Source organism: Zea mays, chromosome 1 (genome assembly GCF_902167145.1).
Source record: "Zea mays cultivar B73 chromosome 1, Zm-B73-REFERENCE-NAM-5.0, whole genome shotgun sequence".
Taxonomy (NCBI): Eukaryota; Viridiplantae; Streptophyta; class Magnoliopsida; order Poales; family Poaceae; genus Zea; species Zea mays.
Window position 1 is genome coordinate 261,883,352 of NC_050096.1, and position 11,975 is coordinate 261,895,326.

Genomic DNA, 11,975 nt, shown 5'->3' on the forward strand with positions numbered 1-11,975 from the left:
TGCTGCTGCTGCGTCAGCCCCTGCTTCTCATGGTCTCCCAGCATGAAGGTGGCTGCGGGGTCCACCTGCACCTACACGTCGCTGCTCTGCTCGGCCGGTTCAACGCATGGCTGCTGCTGCAGCGGCAACCCCTGCTCCTCGTCGTCTCCTAGTATCTCTAGGAGACCTTTCCAATCGATATTGTTGAGCAAGTGGTCGAAGTCGAGCTCCGGCTCTGGTGACTCAACGCGTCGACGCTGTTCCTCCTCGCCTCCGGCCATCAGGGGATTCCCGCCTTGTTCATGACCATGAACATAGCAGGGCGTCAAGGTGGCGGCGGGGTCCACCTGCACCTGCACGTCGCTGCTCTGCTCGGCCGGCTCAGCGCATGGCGGCTGCTGCTGCTCCCCATCGACATTGTTGATGTTGAGCAAGTAGTCGACGTTGGACTTGCCCAACTCGCCACCGTGCTCCGCCTCTGATGCCTCCGCGCCTCCGACCATCAGGGGATCATCCATCGTCGGGTAAGCACCGGTGAAGATGGCGCCGGCGGGGTCCTGCATCTGCTGCACCTGCATGTCGTGGATCACCTTGGTTGGCGGCGCCTCGGGGTGATCGCCTGTCGCCGTCCTCTTGGTATTGTATTTCTTCTTGGCCAGAGACGAGGACGAACGGTGCACCTTGCACAGCACGTGGTCGCCGCCGCCGCCCTGGGTGTCGTCATACTCGGTCATCTGCCATCCCATCCTATGGAAGCGATGGCGATGCCGACCCGACGTCCCCTCGTTCTCGTTCTCCTTGCGGCCGTAGGATAAGCTGCAGAACGTGGCGCCGGGCAAGCCCTCCATGGGCTTCGGGCCAGTCTCCGAGTGCCAGCACGTCCTGGCGGTCTCCACCGCGCGCAGCCTGTGCCCGCTGGCCCTTCCCTCGCCGTTCTTGTATCGCTTCGGACAGTATATGTACCACTGTCTGTTGTACCCGTCCTCCGTCACGTCGGTGCCCGGCACCGGCTCCAGGCCGGCGACCAGCTCCTCAGGAGCAGCGGTGTAGACGTCTACGTTGTGGATGAAGGCTTTGAATCTATGGTCAACGGTTCCGGCGCGGAGGCCGCGCAGGAGGGCGACGGACGCCTCGTTGGTGGCCCGGAAGACGTGATCGTCGGCGGCCATATGCCACCGATCTCCGATCTCCAGGTGGTGATGGTGGATCGGCTAGCGTACGTTCTCTCGCCGCCGGTGGGGGACGATGGCTAGCTTCTTGTGTCTACGTGCGCGTGATGGCTAGTTTTGCACGGACAGGCAGGTAGCTAGGTAGGTGTTTATATACACCTTTACGAGATAAGTATGTAAACGATCGATCTACTAGATATATAGGAGATAAATCTCGAAATGCTATGGTGGATCACCGCGCGCCGGTGGGAGAGACGATGGATCGGAGCCAACAGACCATACATGTGTGTTTCTGTTTGTTTTCTTTTACAAACTTTGTAAATTTGTTTTAGACGTTAAAACAAACCATGCATGTGTATTTCTGTTTCTTTATTTCTTTTAGACGTCAAAACTCAAAACAACCACTAGGAAATCATCCTACTCTTGATTTCGGTATTAATCTTTATAATTAAGATGCTAATACGGAAATGTATTCCCTCACCTTGTTCGGTCCCTTGCTTCTAAAACCTGATTTTTATGTATAATAGTTTGATTTGTTTTCAAAATTCTACGAGGCCACAAAATACATCGTATTTAAGATTAAAAAAACATCACAAGATTTTTATTATTATGTTTTCTACACTAATCATCACGTTCTCTACTTTATTACAAATAATAACATGATTAATCCTATATTTAAAAAACAAATAATTTTGTTGTTCACTATATACCACACCAAATCTTAAATTAAAGCTCCACTTTTATATATAATTAACTAAATCTCTACCACCTATTAAGCATCAACTATAACCGTGCACAGTGATACCGTGCCCCCAACTCCGTCCTCCCCGCTCACGATTCACCCTGCGCTTACCGCATCCACCACTGTCTCCGATGTCCTTCTGTGTGGCCCGTGCTTCCCGGCCTTGATGCCGCACCCCGCCCTTGTCCTCGGCGCCGCCGTCTCCCGCTTACCCCCCTCATGACACCAATCTACGTGCCGCCCCTACCCCCATCGCCACCTCTCATCCCCTCCCCTCCCCAGTCACCACCCATCCCTCGGCCACCTCGGCGGTTGTGGCAAGGGCAAGGGCGTCATATTCATGAATGGTTGGTTCTATCGCCTAGAGTGCACTAAGTAATTAAAAACAAAGTGTGAGCTAGTAATGTATTCATATATGATTTGTTGTTCCAAAATTCTAATTTGAAATTTAAATAAAATTATCTTCCATATTTATTTGAATTAGAGGACATTTATATGGATCAAACATTTCAAATAATATTTTTCTTAAAATAAATATTTTGTTTATGCGTTGCATGCTGGAGCATTATTTTTACCTGTGTGAATTTAAATTCGCACCTAAAATTTGGATTTGGATTTAAACTCTTTTCTAAAAAAATCAAAAAGGATTTTTTATTCATATGCTGATTTTCGAATCCGATCGTTAGGTAGCTTGCCGTAATGGTAGTGGTGGGGTGGATTTTGGCCTGTTCATAACGAATTGCCCGTTTATGTGTAAAAAGAAGATAGGTTATGCATGCATGGAACTCTATTTATATGTTTGGGTTTGAAAAACTCGTCTGGTTGCTTTCTTTTGCCCTTGTTTCTGCGTTCCAATCAGCTAGTCATGAGATCGTGCTTGGTGGTTTTACTCAGTCGACTGAAAATCCGAGTCACAACATTATAATAGGTTCCCAGTCAGGATGTGAGCGATCAGTTGTTATATCTGTTTGGTCTCCTTGTATGTGCTTGAAACCCTAACTCTGCTTTCGCTACGGTCCCCACCTCAAAATTCGCTAGTCGGCTGTGACTTTGCGCTTGATTCTGCATTTGTGAGAAGCACCCTGGCACCTGTAATACCCAAAATCATACTTAGGGATTTATTAAAAGAAGGATGCCTTCAAAGATCAAAACAAGTATTAACTCTAAACAAAGGGATTAAATGAAAAAGATCATTATATAGACTTGGCTATAAATTTTGAAACAGTCACTAGTATTTCTTAATGGAAATTATACCTTAGAAGACATTTTATCTTACATCAAATAAGTAATATAAAATTGGAAAAACTTTTACTCAAACTCCACATCCAAAATAATATTGTATTTAAGTGAACAATATTGGAAATTTGTTTTAGACGTCAAAACAAACTGTTGGAACTTGCTCTCTTGGGCAAGATGATCCAACGGGGGAGTGAAAGGAATGCAAACAAGGTTTAACTCGAGATGACGATTGCTCCCTGTTAATCTAGCCTCTCAAGGGAACTGTACGAGGGTATTTATAGGTGCCCGGGTGCCCAACGTCCTAATGTAAGGACGTTTATGCCTTCAGGCACCTGGATTATCCCTAGAATATTCCCATAATGGAGGGTTACAGACTGTGATTATAGAAGAGCCATTACAAATCAGGCCCGTAACACGCTTCTCCTTGCGGGGCCTGTCACGATGGGCCGCCATACCACATGGGCCTCCAGGTTGGGTGAGGACGTCGGATGGCGGGTCTTCGTCGTGGGCCTTCGTCTTGCGGTGAGAAGGACGAAGGGTGACCTGCGCCGGTCATCTAGCTTCCGTTGGTGCGTCGAGGTGACGAGGGCCTGGAGCGAAGGGTAGCGTCTTTGCCTTCGCCCCAACATTTGCCCTCCGAGGGACCAGTTCGACTAAGTCATCTGGTACTAAAGACGTCGCTAGATGGTGGAGACGCTACCCTCGCTCGAAGTGGTTCTGCGGGGGTTTTTGATGTGACCGTTGACAGACGTAGTACTGTTGGACTGCAGATTTCCCGAAGCATCGCGTCCTGTGTATATAAAAGGGGGGCGGTGCGGGTCAGGTTCTCTTACCTTTCTGTGCGCCGCAAAACCCTAGCCTCCTTTTGAAACCGTTCGCCCGCTCGCCTGCCCTCCTTGCTCCTGTTCGTCGGAGATCTGGCCCGCGTCAAGCAGACCGCGCGCCGCCGCCGACGGTACGTAGCCATGTCGTCTTCTTCCTTGTCTGCTCCAGACACGCCGCTGGACGATTCATCGTCCGAGGATACCTTGAGCAATGTGACGGCGTCGGAGCTACATCCGGGTGATACGGTGGAGTTCGGCGTTTCGAGGATTTCCTCGGTCCGTGTGTAGGATATGTAGCAGCTGAGGTATTTTGGCAGTGGAGTTGGGCGTGTCCCGGGGGTGGAGGAGGTTCCCGAGCCCGAGGGCAAGTTAATCGTGTTTGAGGCGTTTTTCACCGCTGGCCTTCGCCTCCCTGCACATCGCTTTGTGGCGGAGGTCCTGCAGAGATTTGAGGTCCAGGTCCACCAGCTGACACCTAACGCCGTGGTGGCCCTGGCGAAGTATGTCTAGGCGGCAACTTCGTATGGCGGTCAACCTTCTGTGGAGGTCTTCACCAAACATTACTGTCTGCATGGGCAAAAAAGAAAAATTGGACACAAGATTGCACAGTTTGGATCGTGCACGTTTACGCCGAGGACCGGAAAGACTTCGATGGAAGTCGTGGAGTTAGTTCCCTGTGCCCGCAATAAGTGGCACAATTGGTGGGATTTATGGTTTTATGTTTCCGAGGGCGCAGTCGAAGACCACCCAGGGCTCCTCGTGGTCGTGATGTGCTCCCATTATTATGTGGCGTACCCGCAATTTGAGGTGGCAGAGGATGATGAAAATGAAGGAGCCCTTTGGTGCGCTGCCCGCATGAGTAGCGGGCACGATTTAGTTGAGGAATCCATCGATTATGGGGTGTGGCCCTTGGCACATGGCTGGGCGTTGGGCGAAGTATGCCCTCGCGATATGCCCTCCCTGGGCGGGCAGCGAGTGCGAAGTCCAGCCTTCGCGTTGGATTTGCGTGGCCGGGATCCAGCCGCATTCGTTCGTGAAGTGGAGGACGGTGCGGCGAGGATTGTGGGGCGCTACGTGCCGAGGACAGAGGGTCTTCGAAGTTGGGATATCCGGGGGTCCAATGTTAGATTGAATTGGGTCTTCTAATTGAACTGCTTGCCATACGGTGGCTATCCCGGGGATGACGCTGCCGACCGCCGCGGGAAGAAACCGGTGGACATGACCGAGGAAGGGCCTACGCAGGAGGCTGCCCCGGCCACTAAGAGAAAAATAGGTACTGCAGTGGGGGGAGTGGGGGTCTCTGATAGTTTTGCTGTGGATTTGATGGGGACATGCGCGGCCCCGGGGGAAGGATGTCTTCGCCCGAGCTCCGGGAGTCTTCGGCGCGAATGCTGAAGGTTACCGGGGGTCGATGGCCAAAGAATGTTCCGATCCCCCGCGCGGCTGGCGAAGACATATTTACATCTCACATGGCTTGTGACTTGAAGATTTTCCCTTACAGACGGAATGTTGCTGCTATTGTGTCGGCAGTGATGGAGAAGGATCGTCAAGACGCTGCTCAGAAGCGTCGGGCGGTTGTTAGGATCGGGGATCCTTTCCGCGAGGCCAAGAGGGTGCAGGGGGAACGAAGTCTGCCGCCCCCAACAGCAGCAAGCCAGCGCCGACTGCGAAGCCGGCCGCCCTTGGGCCCAAGAAGTCTTCGACGGGTGCAAAGGTTGCCTCCTCTGGCGCGGGCAAACCACCCTTGGGCGAGCCCGTCAAGGGGCGAAGGGTGCCCTCCCCGGCGCATGTTGATGAGGTGGGGGCGCGTGTCGCGGACTTTGACATGGACATCAACATGTCGGATTATCTTGTTGTTAAGTTTTTTTAACCAATATTATGGTGTAGGCTCGGATGCGGGGCAACTGCCTCTTGTCCCGACTCCGGTGGTGGCCCCTTCGCCTACGATGGCAATTGGGGCGAAGGGTGCTTCGCGGGACCCGTGGTCCGCCTTGTGCGTGAACGGCACGATTTTGTCGGCCGCCGCCGCTAAGGATGTGGCGGGCTCCGTGTCCCAGCAGCTGAGGCGGGCGTCGCAGTAGCTGAATCATGTAAGTCGTGGTGGACTTCGATGTTTCGTTGGTTTTATGAGGTTGTGAGTCTCATGGCTTTTGTGTCAGGCGGCCGACTTCGCCGACCATGTTGCGTCGGGTGCTCTGACTGTAGAGTTTGCTGCTGAAGTCGAGCGTCTCCGGGCGCAGCATGCGGATGCTGTCCGGGAGAAGTCGGCTGCGGAAAGCAAAAGCCGAAGGCTAACAGAGAAGTTGGCCACAATGGAGGCCGAGAAGGGGGAACTCCGGCGCCAGCTGGTGGACGAGAGGCGGGAGGCAAACAAGGCCATTGCCGATGCGCAGGCTGCGCAGGCCGATGCCAAGCTTGCTCGGGCGGAGGGCAGTCTCGCCTGCCAACGCGCCAAGGATTTGGAGGCAAGGCTCAACAGCCTGCGCAATCGCGTGGATAAAGCCGAGGCCTCGACGCGCGCAGAGGTCGCGCGGACGCATACGCAGTTCGTGGACGCGTACTGGGAGCTGGGTGCGCGTATAGCCGCCTTCTACACGCCCAGCCAAGAGGTGGGCCTCCGCTTCCTCGAATGGTTACATGAGGAGCTGGCGGTGCTTCCGACCATCGTGATGGGCCTCATGTCTTTTGCCTCTCTCATCACCTGCGAGGGCGCCGTGAATGCTTTGTCCCGCGAGGGGTGCGGGCATTTCGAGCTCTTTGACCAATCGGACGAGAACTTCGAACGCGAAATCTTCTAGGTCGAAGACCCGGTGCTTAAGCAGTCGGTAGGGGCGCTCTTCGACAGGATGTGGGGTCCGCATGGCCGAGAGGTGGTCCGGAAGAGGTCTGACAAGGCAATTGATCAGGTGAGGGCTCATTTTGCGCGGTTATATGTGTGAGTGTGGTGGTTTTGCTGACTCTGCTTATTTCTGCAGATGGCACATGCCGAGGGGGTCGAAGACCTTGGTGATCTGGACAGTGCGCTGCCCGTGACATCGGGGGTGAAGGTGGCGCCGCCATCCGATGCTAGCGAGGGCCCCTCAGCGGTCCCTGCACCGATAGTGCCAACTGGAGCCAGCGAAGACCCCTCGCCGACGGGCGAGGACGCCTTGAAGGCGGTGGCCGAGCCGGCTGCCAAAGACCCCATGGCCTTGGCCGGGCCTTCGCAGGTGGCTGAATAGGTGTTGAGGAGTTTGTAAATTTTGTCTGTGTGATACTGAACCTCGGTTGCTGCGCAGGTTCTGAGGTTTGGGCCTGCGCACGCAACCGCTACTGACAATACTATGTTTGTGGCAGCTTCGACCGTGGCTACCGATGATGATTTGTTTGGCTCTGTGTCTAAGTGTTTTGAGTCTGATGAGTCTGGGAGTTCGATTGCGTGGATGGAGGAGTCTTCAGATGAGGACTTGGATTATTTTGTACTGTTAGATGTGGCTGCAGCGGAGCCTTCGCCGCGCGTGGAGGGTTCCGAGGGGCTCCCGGGTGCTAGTACTGGGTATAGGCGGCGAAGGGCGGTGGTGAAACGGAGAGTGAGTGAATTGTCGCGAAGTGGTAGGTGTCATTGTAGTGAAATGGAGAGTGGTCGTCTTCGCGTGGACGGGACTGGTAAACGAGAATTGTTGTCCTCGCCGATTGGAGCGAGTGTAGGTGAAGGGGAGCTGCAAAATCTTTTTGAGGGTGAGGAATTGAGGATAATGTTGTTCAACTACAGGGAGATTGAGAGCACCTAGAGGGGGGGGGGTGAATAGGTGATCCTATAAAAACTTAAAACTTATAGCCACAAAACTTGGTTAAGTGTTAATAGGCTAAATGGCGAGCTCTTGTGAACACAAGTATCACAGAAAAGCAATCACAAAAGACATGCGAGTTATCCCGTGGTTTGGCCAAGTACAACACTTGCCTACTCCACGTTGTGGCGTCCCAATGGACGAGGGTTGCACTCAACCCCTTTCAAGTGATCCAAAGATCCACTTGAATACCATGGTGTTTTTCTTTCTTTCACTATATCCCGGTTGCGAGGAATCTCCACAACTTGGAGCCTCTCGCCCTTACAATTTGATGATCACAAAGAAGCGCAGATGTAAGGGAGGGAAAAGCAACACACAAGTCTCAAAAGCAACAGCGCAAACACGCACACTAGTCACAACTTGAGCTCTAAGTTCACACACGGAGTTCTCAACTCAAGAGGAGCTCAAATTGCTATCACAAAGAATCAAATGCGCTAGAATGAAGTCTTGGTGCTTAGAGATGATCGAAGAATGCTTGGTGTACTCCTCCATGCGCCTAGGGGTCCCTTTTATAGCCCCAAGGCAGCTAGGAGCCGTTGGAAGCAATCCAGGAAGGCAATTCTTGCCTTCTGTCGGGTGGCGCACCGGACCATTTGTGTTGGGCACTTAATCACCAAAATACTTAGAAATGGCCCAAGGGCACATTTCCCTTTCAATCTCCCCCTTTTTGGTGATTTATGCCAACACAACACAAAGCAACACATAGAAGTGCAACATTAATGCAAATAAGAACAAGAATTGTTTTTTATTCAAATTTGGCATGTTTGGATCATTCTTTGCCACCACTTGGTTTGTTTTTGCAAATCAAACTCAATTTCCTATCTCTAAGTCAAACACACTTGTTGAGACATAAAGAGAGGTATTCCAAGAGAAATTGATCAAAGATTCAAAAACTCCCCCTTTTTCCCATAATCAAACATTCTCCCCACAAGAGACCAACTTTTGACAAAAAGAGACACTTAGAGGATTTTGACAAATCAAAACTTCTAACTCTACTATTTTCAAAGTTCTCAAGTGGTAGCTGATCCATTTTCTTGCTTTGGCCTTAATTTCTCCCCCTTTGGCATCAAGCACCAAAACAGGATCATTTTTGGCCGAACCCCATTGCCTCACCAAAATCTTCAAGTAAGAGTAAAAAAGGCAATAAGAGTATGGAGATGAACTTGGAGTAAGTTACCCTTTCATCGGAGTGCAGTGGAAGTCTTTCATGGTCCAAGTCCACCTTTCCCTTTCAATCCACTTTTGAGACTAGAACAAGTAAACTCGAACACAAGGTTAGTCTCAAAGTGTCAAGTTGTAACATGCCTCCCCCTAAATAAGTGCATCACTTGCAAATGGACTTGTGAGGTCCGGGGATCATGTGTACAACTTGAGCACCATAAATAAGCAGCAAAATGCATAAGGTACATGATCAAGGCATAAAACACATGTATGCTATGAATCAATCCAAGTTACGCGAATCTAAGACAATTTAGCTCACTACGCAGCCTGCAAAAGGTCTTCTCATCTAAAGGCTTGGTAAAGATATCGACTAGCTGGTTCTCGGTGCTAACATAAAACACTTCGATATCTCCCTTTTGCTGGTGGTCTCTCAAAAAGTGATGCCGGATGTCTATGTGCTTTGTGCGACTGTGTTCAATGGGATTGTCCGCCATGCGGATAGCACTCTCATTATCACATAGGAGTGGGACTTTGCTCAGGTTGTAGCCAAAGTCCCGGAGGGTTTGCCTCATCCAGAGTAGTTGTGCGCAACACTGTCCTGCGGCAACATACTCGGCCTTAGCGGTGGATAGGGCAACGGAAGTTTGTTTCTTAGAACTCCAAGACACCAGGGAGCTTCCTAAGAATTGGCACGTCCCTGATGTACTCTTCCTATCAACCTTGCATCCAGCATAATCGGAGTCTGAATATCCAATTAAGTCAAAGGTAGACCCCTTTGGATACCAGACCCCGAAGCAAGGCGTAGCAACTAAATATCTAAGTATTCGCTTGACGGCCACAAGGTGACACTCCCTTGGATCGGATTGAAATCTAGCACACATGCATACGCTTAGCATAATATCCGATCTACTAGCACATAAGTAAAGCAAGGAACCTATCATCGACCAGTATGCCTTTTGATCAACGGACTTACCTCCTTTGTTGAGGTCGACGTGTCCGTCGGTTCCCATTGGAGTCTTTGCGGGCTTGGCGTCCTTCATCCAAAACCGCTTGATCAAGTCTTGCGTGTACTTTGTTTGGGAGATGAAGGTGTCGTCCTTGAGTTGCTTCACTTGGAACCCAAGGAAGTAGTTCAACTCGCCCATCATTGACATCTCAAATTTTTGAGTCATCACCCTGCTAAACTCTTCACAAGACTTTTGGTTAGTAGAACCAAATATTATGTCATCGACATAAATTTGGCACACAAATAAGTCACCATCACAAGTCTTAGTGAATAAAGTTGGATCGACTTTCCCAACCTTGAAAGCATTAGTAATTAGAAAGTCTCTAAGGCATTCATACCATGCTCTTGGAGCTTGCTTAAGTCCATAGAGCGCCTTAGAGAGCTTACACACATGGTCAGGGTACCGTTCATCCTCAAAGCTAGGGGGTTGCTCTACGTACACCTCCTCCTTGATTGGCCCGTTGAGGAAGGCGCTCTTCACATCCATTTGGAACAACCTGAAAGAATGGTGAGCGGCATAGGCTAACAAAATGCGAATAGACTCTAGCCTAGCCACTGGAGCAAAGGTCTCCTCAAAGTCTAAACCTGCGACTTGGGCATAACCTTTTGCCATAAGTCTAGCCTTGTTCCTTGTCACCACCCTGTGCTCGTCCTGTTTGTTGCGGAACACCCACTTGGTTCCCACAACGTTTTGCTTGGGACGTGGCACCAGTGTCCAAACTTCATTTCGCTTGAAGTTATTAAGCTCTTCCTGCATGGCCAACACCCAGTCCGGATCTAGCAAGGCCTCTTCTACCCTGAAAGGCTCAATAGAAGAGACAAAAGAGTAATGCTCACAAAAATTAGCTAATCTAGAGCGAGTAGTTACTCCCTTGCTTATATCACCCAATATCTGGTCGACGGGATGATTCCTTTGAATCGTTGCTCGGACTTGAGTTGGAGGGGCTCGTGGTTCCTCTTCGTCCATCACTTGATCATCTTGTGCTCCCCCTTGATCACACGCCTCTTCTTGATGAACCTGTTCATCGTCTTGGGTTGGGGGATGCACCATTGTTGAGGAAGAAGGTTGATCTTGCTCCTTTTGTTCCTGTGGTCGCACATCTCCAATTGCCATGGTGCGTATTGCGGCCGTTGGAACATCATCTTCATCTACATCATCAAGATCAACTTGCTCTCTTGGAGAGTCATTAGTCTCATCAAATACAACGTCGCTAGAGACTTCAACCAAACCCGATGATTTGTTGAAGACTTTGTACGCCTTTGTATTTGAGTCATAACCTAACAAAAATCCTTCTACAGCTTTGGGAGCAAATTTGGAATTCCTACCTCTTTTCACTAGAATGTAACATTTACTCCCAAATACACGAAAGTAAGACACGTTGGGTTTGTTACCAGTTAGGAGTTTGTACGACGTCTTCTTGAGGAGGCGATGAAGGTAGACTCGGTTTATGGCGTGGCAAGCCGTGTTCACAGCTTCCGTCCAAAACCGTTCGGGCGTCTTGAATTCACCAAGCATCGTCCTCGCCATGTCTAAAAGTGTCATGTTCTTCCTCTCTACCACACCGTTTTGTTGTGGTGTGTAGGGAGCGGAGAACTCGTGCTTGACTCCTTCCTCCTCAAGGTACTCCTCCACTTGAAGGTCCTTGAACTCGGACCCATTGTCGCTTCTTATCTTTTTCACCTTGAGCTCAAACTCATTTTGAGCTCTCCTTAGGAAGCACTTAAGGGTCCCTTGGGTTTCTGTTTTATCCTGCAAAAAGAATACCAAGTGAAGCAGGAAAATCATCAACTATAACAAGACCATACTTACTTCCCCCGATGCTGAGGTAGGCGACGGGGCCGAAGAGGTCCATGTGAAGTAGCTCCAAAGGTCTTGATGTGGTCATCACATTTTTGCTATGATGAGAGCTTCCCACCTGTTTACCTGCTTGACAAGCTGCGCAAGGTCTATCTTTTTCGAAAGTTACATTTGTTAGACCTAACACATGTTCTCCCTTTAGAAGCTTATGAAGGTTCTTCATCCCAACA

At 50.3% G+C, this 11,975-nt stretch overlaps 1 pseudogene; it reads left to right on the plus strand.

Moving 5' to 3' along the window:
* Window positions 1–281: 281 nt before the first annotated feature.
* On the plus strand, window positions 282–794 carry LOC103643747 (uncharacterized; annotated as a pseudogene).
* The last annotated feature ends 11,181 nt before the right edge of the window (window positions 795–11,975 follow it).